The sequence below is a fragment of the Falco cherrug genome, chromosome 13 (assembly GCF_023634085.1).
Source record: "Falco cherrug isolate bFalChe1 chromosome 13, bFalChe1.pri, whole genome shotgun sequence".
Taxonomy (NCBI): Eukaryota; Metazoa; Chordata; class Aves; order Falconiformes; family Falconidae; genus Falco; species Falco cherrug.
In genome coordinates this window covers 14,412,965-14,423,286 of record NC_073709.1, presented here as the reverse complement: position 1 = coordinate 14,423,286, position 10,322 = coordinate 14,412,965, and positions in this window count along the sequence as shown.

Genomic DNA, 10,322 nt, shown 5'->3' with positions numbered 1-10,322 from the left:
GAGTTTATCCATCAGCAGCATAAGAGAAAACTTCCCTTAGCATACTCTAACTCACACTATGACTGCCCCATATGACAAGGAAGTTACATTTGGCTTTCTGATGATCTGCCCCCAGCCATCTGTGCCAGACACAGATTATATGCAAAGAATCTTGCCCAAAATCTAGCTGAGGTTCCATATTCTTCACCATCACCTTGTGCATGCCTGGTAGAGGTAGGCAGGTAAACAGACAGAGAGACAGATCAACTCAGGAAACCAAGAATGAAAGTTAGTCTCTTATGAAAGCTGTCCTCACATGCTACCATCAATTAATTACTGGACAAAGTTAATAAATCTTGTATTTTAGTTACTCTCTGTAACTTAAGTCCCTACAGACAACACAGATTCTCTAGTTCTCAACATAGAATGGTATTTTTAGATCCCTCAGATACATGTTGTCCTTACAGAGAACAGACAGCACTTGCCTGTTGACACTGAACTTTAAAAAAAATTTCCTTGGCAGAATTAAGGCCCAGTGGTGGGTCGGTGAGAAGAATTTGGAAGAAGAGGTGTGGTTCACTTACCACTCCCTAAAATGCCCAAACCACCTTGCAGGAGAAGGATTCATTTTGAGACCTGCCAAAAGGAAGGTGGGTTATTCACATGTAACACCTTTGTTGATTTTCCAGGTAGTCTTTCAAGAGCTTTCTAAGAACTATCTTTGCCACCAGCTTGTAAGACAAGCATGTTTACACTATCCTGCCAGCAATACAACTCCTGGCATCACACTGCTCTTGCATTACCAGACATTCTGAACCTCTTGTTCCCCAGTATCTGGGAAGGAAAAAAAAAACAAAAACCAAAAACCCAACACCAAAAAACACAAAGCTGCTTTAAAAGTATAAAGGCCAAGTATGCACTGATGTGAAATGCTGACTTTAGAGAAGCAGCCACAAGGAATGTTTGTTTCTGAAAGCAGTGGGATCAGGGCCTCTTCCTGAAGCCAAAAGTGGTAGGTCAACTGGGCCATCAGTTTTCAGGCCAAGAGAAGGAGATGCTTTTACAGGCCACACTGGAAAAAGTTCCTGTAACAGAGTCTGATCTGGGGAGGAATGGATCAGGTCACAGAGCTTTCACCAGCAGAAACATTCAAGGGTAGAGGTGGATCCATTTCAAAATTTTGTTTTGAAAGAGACTTTACTGCGCACTAAATCTTAGAACTGCTAGGGAGAAAATACCAAAGATCAGCTGAAAGGCCTCAAATTTGCAGTAAAGTGCCATTATCCACACTTGCCCCTTGAGAATCCCCGATTCAATGATTTCACTCCTTTTGAGAGTCAAGACTGAGAACCAATGACCAAAACACTGTGTAAGCCAGGTGAGCAGGTAAAAGTAAACAGATCACCTTAATGGTCTCCTGGTTTACATTTTCCTTCCTTGTATATAAACATGGGTATGTTTAGTAGCATTGCAAAGGATATTTAGAATTAGGGAAATGTTGAACTGATCTACCTCTCCACCTCGTGCATGTTCTCACTTCCACTTACCAAATGCACACATTTCAAGTCATCTTCTGAACTGAACATCTTATGAAAACTTGGTTGAATGATACTGTATCTATGAAAGTTTTTCAATGGTCCCTTCAGCTACAGCTTGTGCAGCTCTTAACTTTAATGTGTTCATCTTCATACAGACCTACAAGAAAGCAAGGCCCAGTTATGTCCCAGTTACAGTTAAGTCCCTGAGGAACCCAAAGACTAAGGTTTGTCCCATACTGTAAAGCTCAAGCAGCCAAAGAGGGCTGCCAATGTAACTGTGCCAGTAAAAACTCTCATGTAGATGCATTTAACCTGATGCAACCCTATACTGTCCCCATTTTTGTCACTGGGTAAACAAGGAAATGGCCCTAGAGGCTGGGAAGAGAGGAGGCAGTAAATGATGCCCAGTCCAGCAGAAAGACTTCTAGACATGCAGACCATATTCCCACTAGGTGGCTCTGCCAATAGTTATGCTCTTGAGCGTTCAGTAATTACTGTAAGTTATTTCTCAAGCACAACCACATAGACCACATGCAGGTACTCTGTACTTCATGAATGGCCAGCATGCAAAAGTTTATTCTTGCTGTTCTCTTGGAGTTTGACTTTTGCTTCTACATGTTGAAGAAATCACTTCATGACTTGCCAAGGTCATGCAGAAAGTCTGGGGTAAAGCTGAGAATTAAACCATGTGGCCTGCATCCTCAGCTAGTCACCTAAGAAAATGGATCAGATGCTGCATTAGAAGCCGGACAGCCTGGAAGCATCCTGAGAAAATTTCTGCTATCATCAAGATGCAGCAACCCAGAACACAGGAAGCAAAATAATGCTGGGAGAAAGGGTGAGCTACCTTGATAGGTAGACACAAGGACATGCTCACATATGCTACTGCATGGCTAGAGACATGGCACGACGAATATCCCACAACACAGCACCACATAAATTAACATGTCGTGCTATGATATGCTCTTCTCTAAATAGATGGCTCTGAGGACAATGAGATTAAATAGTTTCCTGCAGTATGTCTGAAGATCAAGAGAAGCCTCCATACAGCTGGGGTGAGGACTACACACAGTGGAATTAGACAGCAGCTGTAGGCAGAGAAGATTCCAGCCTGGCCTCAGGGCACCGACGAAGGACATAGTAAATTCTGCTGCTCCAAACTATAGGTCCATTGCTGCCTGTTTGGAAAGACTCTTAGTATACAATGAGAAAAAACTTAAAGAGCCTCATCTAGTTCATCTGATCAAAACCAAAGTCCCTTCTAGCAGCAAATAACTCAGCATGGCCTTGACTTCTTCATCTAGGAGGTGACTTCCATCCAAGAGCTCCTCACCAGGAATTATACCTTTTCAGCCAGCTCTCTGCAGTTCCTACTGACTTGGCCTAATGAAAGTGGCTCCTCACAAGACTGGTTTAGTAAAGTTCCTACCCAGATCAAAACTGACCTCAGCTGGCTCCTGTTGTTTCCAAAAAGCTCCTGCTGATTTGGCTGACTATCAGAGCACTCCAGGAAAATTGCATGTAAGCCCTGCATTTGCAGAGGGTAAATTCTCCCTTGCTGGAACACAAAGGAGACAGGAGCAAAGCCAACAGGAACAAACAGAGTCAATTTGTCTGGATGAAAATGTTTGCAGCTAGGACTACTGACCCTAAGCAGGACACCAACACACCCTGGGCAAGCCAGCATCTCAGGCCTCAGCGACAAAAGCTTCCCCAGCCCCTCAGCCACTTTCTTTCTAGCTTGTTTTGACTCTTCCAGGCCTGGACACCAGCACAACTTCATGCTGCAGCCACTTGCAGAGAGAATTATCCTTACGAAGAGTTGTTTCATCTTGCAAGGGGCCAATAATTTCATCCCAAAAAGGACATACAGAAGCACCCCGTACTTTGGAGGTGAGCCCAGCAGGACTTTCAGGCACTTCCTTTACCCATCTCAAGCCCTTGGCAGAACTGGGATTCAAAATGATTGCTTTGATTAGAGGCTTACGGCCACTTAAGCATCTGACTTCCATGCATGGCCCACCTGGCAAGGCAGGCACACCTCCCCCAAACCCACGCCAGGCCCATAACATTTGCAGGCTGTGTGGGCTGCTCTGCTTCAGGGCCGAGGAGCCTGCCGTGTTCCCCTCCAGCTGCATCATTGGCAGCGTCATGCTGACAGGTTCAAGCCATGCAGAGAGGGTTATTTTTATAACCCACTTTCTTTTAACAAAACTTTCCCAAGCTTATTCCTCTATGTTATAGTCAAGATGACCTGCTGCTCAAGGGGATCCAGATTCTTAAAGGAAAATGAAAAAAAAAAAAAAAACCACCCACCAGGAAAGATTGACACATAGTGGCAACCAAGGAAGAAGAAAGCACCCAGCACTAACCAGTTACTCCAAATACTGAGCTTTGCCAACATCCCTCATTCCTGACTGGCAATTGCCCTCCTTTCTCTGTTGTTCCCCGGTGTCACCACAGCAGACTCTGCAGATGCTCCTCATACTGTCATACAGGTCTCCTACTATTCCAGCTCTGGGACCACAACATACTGCCCGGTAGTTGTCTCTGAGCCTTCATCAATAGCCCCAGTGTCAGTTACCTGCTGGTCTACTCACAAGTTCATCACAACTCAGCTCTGTGATACCATAACCCATCTCTGCTGGCACACCTTAGCCTTCGCTTATGACACCCCAACTGTTCTTGCCCGATTCACAGCACAGCTCCTTCCGTGCACATCAGTCCTGACTTTCCACCTCATTTACCCCATAAAGACAGAAGCCAGCAGATACGGATCATGTCAGTCACTCTGCTAGACCAGTCCCAAGGCCTCTACAGTTCAGTATTTCCCCTCCAGAAAAAGCTATCAGACAAGTCAGGAGAGGATGTAAAATCCACTTACTAATCTGTCCACCATCCAAATTTGAACTGATATTAGTTTAAAAGTCTGCAGCATCATGTTTATTCTCGTTTTCAATTTTGTTATTAATAATTACAGTGACTCTCCACATACTTGCCATCCACACACTGTCCAGTCAAGTATATTCTCAGTAATATTGATGAGCACACTGAGTAGCGGTGCTCAGGTCTTTTCCTAAACTAAAAGAATTAAATTAGAGCACTTCAAGATGTCTGAGTAAACGAGTTTTCTCCCAATCATGCATTATCTTCTGGCATTATACAAGGAACTTAATTTGCCATTGAGCTGCCTTTTCAGTAAGTTTAGCTGGGTCTCTCTGAACTCCCTCCCAGTTCCTCTCTTGTCTTGACCAACATAAATTTGGCTAGTGCTCACATAGTAATATTTAAAGCTCCCACAGTGCAAATGAAAAAAACATGCTATAACAGGATTCTAAACAATGCCATTTGTTTTTTGTTTTAAAATTTTTGTATTGAATTTCATGCTCTTGAATCCACAGCCCTGGAGACCAAAGCTCCCTTCCTACCCAAAAGGAGCTGCACAGGCAAGACAAGAACAAGTTTCTTCACAGTGTGCGGGAGGATCAACTTGTATGTTCCCTAACGAGTTTAGACTGTGAGGAATATTAGTCCACAACTTCTTTGATTAAGCTATCAATGAGTGCAATGAAATCCCAATGCCTTATTTGAGACAGGGATATTCTTCCCCACTAGGAATTGGACTACAAAAAACCAACTTATTTCACACATGTGCTGCCAAAGGGCTGTCAGATGGAAACAGCTTATTGTGAAATGTTTTTGTCATGAGAATGAATATTCACTGAAGAACAAAACAAAACCTATCAACCTCTCCGATTTTAAAAACAAAAAGCCCTCTGGCCAAGAGTTTCAACCACCCTCAGTTGGCTTGAGATCCAGGATCCAACAAAGTTCAAGAGCTGCTGCCCAGTAGGGCAGGGAATGAGATCCCAAACAGGTGTGGACCAGGTGTGAAAAAGTAGAAGGTTAACACACCCCATCCATCACTGAACAGCACAACTGTAAAAATGGAAATAAATATTAACTCAAGTCAAAATCTTGTCTGGAGATGAGCAGAATTCTCCCCAGTGGAAACTAAAGAATATCATGCGGTGAGGACTGCAGCTGAGCTGATTTACTGCTAAACTGTGCATGTAGGGCTGCAGGAGGCTCTCATTCCCTTGCTGCTGGATTGCTTCTTCTCAATACAAGAGACAAAGAGTTCTAGTGCTCCTCTGAATATCTCTCTGGTTCATTTTTCCAGTTGCAAAGCAAACGGTTTGAAGTTTCATTGTCTTGCCAGACTCATAAAAAGAAACTATCAAGCGCTAGCCAAATTGTGAAGAACAGCATGTTTTATGAAAACCCAATTAAACTCTGGCCATCAGTATCTCACTTTCATCTCCGCTGAGCACTGTCTCAGCTTTCTTGTTGCATGCCAAGCTCATATTCGTCTGTGATTCACTCAGTGAGATTACAGTTAACAGTTTTGTTCTGTTGTTTGGGGGGTATGAAAGCAGAGTCCTTCTTGTTTGTATACTAGATCCGCAGGGTACCAAGAACAAGTATCTTTGGGGTCAGGAGAGGAGTTTATTTCCATGTCTCAAATATCAAAATGGGAATTGCGTGTCATTATCACTCACAGAAGCAGACACTGAATGCCTTTCCCAGAAAAAAACTGACAGAAATTAAATTAAAAGAGAAGCAGCACTGCACTGCGATAAACTTTGGAAATCCTCAACAGTGGAATAGCCCTCTGAGCTGCACAACATAGCAGAAGCCCATGCAGACCCTACAGCGTACCAGGAGAACTGGAAAGTGTCATAAAAGTACTCCCATCCTCTTCTTTCCCCAAGGGAAATTATCTTTTCCCTTACCTATCTCTAAATAGATAAGGTATCCAGCCAGCTGTGACTCACATTAGGAAGCCATAAGAAATGCAAGAGCAAAAGAGCATTTTCACCTGACTGGCAAGGAAGCCAACACTATTATTTTCCAGCAGCTTCTAAGGCTCTTCCAGGCCACTGATTCATGAAAGTAAAGAATTCACTAAAAAATGCAATGCAACAGATTGCAAAGCAGAAAGCACATACAGTTAGGGATAAGTAAAACTGATTTTAACAGACCAACAACCATCACTGCAGCCCATCTGATCTTTTTTCCAACATGTCAGTCCAGAAAGCAAGCTTGATGACGACAGACACTAAACAAACAGACATGTCCTACTGTCTTGTGCTGTTATCACTCTTCTATTGTCTTCTACTGTCTTCTATTCAGAAGACCATCTAATAAGACTGTCCCCTATTGTCTACTTCATGTAATTTTGGTGCTAAGTGATAAATATGCAGTGAGAAGGGCAGTCCCTGCTTTTATTTTTCATTATATTTGATGTTTTTCATGCTGAACAATATCAGAAAATGCAAAAAAATAACCTAGAGAGAAATTATGTTCTTTCCAGATTTGCAAAATGCAAACACAAATCAAGGTTCAGATAACTGTGCTCTGTTGATCAGACAAATCTGCTAGGACTCAGGGTGGCACCAAACATCGGTGTGTACAAAAAGTGTCACATTCTGAACTCCTAACCAGCTGGAAAACAGCAGCATCACAAAGAAACACTACTCTGAGAGCTACACCAACAGCACAGTTGTCTAAGTGAGCGTTCTTCTCAGAAATACTGAGAGGAGTTACATGACTGACAGCCTCCAGAAGTGAAGGGATTTGAGGTGAATCCAGCTGATATATTTGTTATATGGTGCCAGCACAATTTCCCCGAATGGCTAGAGAAAAGGGGAAGCATGAAAAGGGTCAGCTGGGAATATAAGTGCATGTGGGGGAGGGGGGCAAAGAAAAGGCAAAACTAGCTGAGAACAGGCTCCATTTAAATTGCATACAGACCTCACACAAAGCACAGAGAATTGGTCAGTAGATTGAAGCCATCTGGCTGAAGGAGCCATAAGAGTAAAACCCTGCTGGAGATCTCCCCATCGTGTCCCATCATGGTCCAACATCAGAGCACAGCATGGGTTTCCCCCACTCCAATCTCATGGAGCTAAATATGGGAAGAAGAGCAAGAAGAGGACTGCAAAGTTCCTCGTTATGACAGAGCCTCTACTCTTCTCACAAACTATAAACCCAGCTGGCACTCTCTTCTGCAAACTATTTCTGTCTTGACTCTATGCCTTGCTACAAAAATCCCACTTCACTTAAAATCTAGGTGTTTGATTCCTGACTGGAACATGCTGCAGAGCCTGCTCTGTGTTCAGCCAGCCTTGTGCAAATCTTGACTGGAATGATCTGAAGCTGAGCTTGTGGATCCTCCTGCACCCAGAGACAGGGATGTGAAGCTTGCAGCTGTCCACACCAAATAATGAAGCAGTTTCTACAGCAACAAAGCAGTTTGCTAGAAGGAAGGACTGGGCATCACTGGTTTTGTCTACGCAGTTCCAACGCCTCTCTGGTAAACCTCAGGCTCTGATGGCAACAAGAAAGAAACTGAGTCAAGGCTATACATGCTTCAGCCAACGGCAAAAAACACTGACACAGACAGATGACTTCAGGTTCTCATGACTCCCCAGTGAAAGAGCACCCCAAGGCTTGCCTCATGTGAATGAACCAGAGGACTTCATGTCTCCTGCTCATCCTTACCATTTACAAGCACACCTGTCATTGAAGGCAAACTGCATTAGTGACAAAGCAGTGTGGAAAGGTCTGAAGACACATCATTTTTACTGTAAAAACATACAAACATATTTTAAAACTTATAAACCATATCATTTTTATATCCCAGAAAAAAACCTCTAACTTCATTTCATGCAAATTAATACTGCTTGTATTTCAGTGCACTGGTATCTGGACATTTAAGGATGTGGTGATCTTTACACCAACCATCCTTTATAAATTCAATGTTTTTCACTGTTTTTCTGAAGTTCCTCCTTCACCTGGGTTGGAAAAAAAAAGGCACTTAACATCTGGAAAAATTAAAGCTTTGGAAGTTTGCCGGTCTGATTGCCATGGTGTTGTTACAGAGGGTTTTTTCTTATGATTCTCCCATGCAGCCCAAATATTAATTACCAGAGATCAAATCTCAGTACAAGTGGTTCAGTTGTTTTCCATCATTTTGACTTGCCCATATGGAACATTTCCAAAATGTCAAAAGTCATTAATATTTTTTAAACACTGAAAATCTCAGAACTTATCATTTCTGTATCAGAAGTGATTTTCAGTGATCCTAAAGGTTTCTCCCTCTAACAAATGCCATCAATGAGGTATTTCAGCTGGTGTCAGCAATGCCGCAGATACAGGGTATAAGAACAGTAGCAGTGAAAATATACAAGAAGAGGGGTGGGGGGAGAAACAGAACTGAAGTGCTCTCAAGAAAGGAAGTTAGATTAATTTTCCCACTGGATTTTTCTTGTTTACACTTAACTTGAAATCTTGGAAGGAAATGTAATGAAATTATTACTTGGTTATTTTACTTTGAAAAATAACCGTATCCACTGGGAAAATAAGAAAACCTTAAAAATATAAACAAGTTATTTTCAAGTGAGTCGCTGATTCTTCTACCAGAGTGCCATCTCTCCCTGCTCTCTTTGCGGCATTTCCTTCTTACCATTTTCTGCTACCTTTTCATCCCCCTTTGCACTTCAAATTATTAATTTCTGTCCCAATATCATTCTCTTCCAGCCTCTAAAGTCTATTTCAGAAGCTGGTTGTCACTTCTTCACAGTCACAGACATTTGGGGTAAGCTGCTGTTGTGTGGAACAGGCAGGGCTTTCCTGCTGACGAGGACGCGGCCACTCTTGACCAGGACACCTGCTTCACATACACGAGATGAACGCTGCCGGAGCCTCCAAGCCCTAACAGACTCATGATGCTGGACAATCTTCAGAAAGGTTTCTGTATCACAGTGGTTGAGTAGGATGAACTGCATTTTTGGTGCACATGATTGTTATTCTCTTCCCTTATTCAGTCTCAAGAGGGTTTCTGTCACTTTTGGTTTTTACAATCAGAAATATAATTTGAATTATCCAGATATTTTTCATGTAACTATAAAATATTATTGTAATATTATTTTTCTCAGTATGGACTACCCAACAGGATAAACCTGTGACTCTGTGTCTTTCTTACTACAACTGAACAGTTCTCAGGATCTGTAGCATTTGATATACGTACATAGCTAACAAGTCATTCTGAAGAGCTCACTACATTTCCTCATTTAAAATCTTGGATTATCAATTGTTAGACTTAAACACATTTCTTCTGCTTTTCATCACCCAACATCAAATTACAAGCTATAATATAAATTCTAGACATTTCCAACCTACTCGACACCAGATTCAGGTTTCCTGATTTTTCAAGAAGGGGGAAGGGAGACATGCTGTTGGATGCAAAGTGAACGCTGACCTGCACTGACCCCTTCTGGAAAGCACCAAAAATGTACCATTGGAAACAAACCTGTACTGGTCCAGGGGGTGCGTGTGGGAACTACGTGACCTAATAGCTTTTTCCATCTCGATTTCTATGACTTTTAATCATGTTTGGTTGGAACAGCCTCAGTCTTCATAAGCTATTTGCACGGGTAAGGCTCTGGAGCAGATATACATGTCATCCATTAGCATCCGATGGACCAGAAAAGGCCCAAAGGACCTGAAAAGTTTCCTTGCAGTTGGAAGCAGAAACCAGTAATACATTATAGGAAATAATAAAAAAGACAAAACATATTCCATTTTTCAGACAAGAACCGAACACAAATTAGTATGAAAAGAAAAATGAAGCCTTACAGAACATCTACAATGTCTAATCACAAAGCAGTTCAAACAAGGGAATATCATTTCTTTGAGAACAGTCCCGCAAAACCTCTAGAGGACATAAGCAATTAGGAC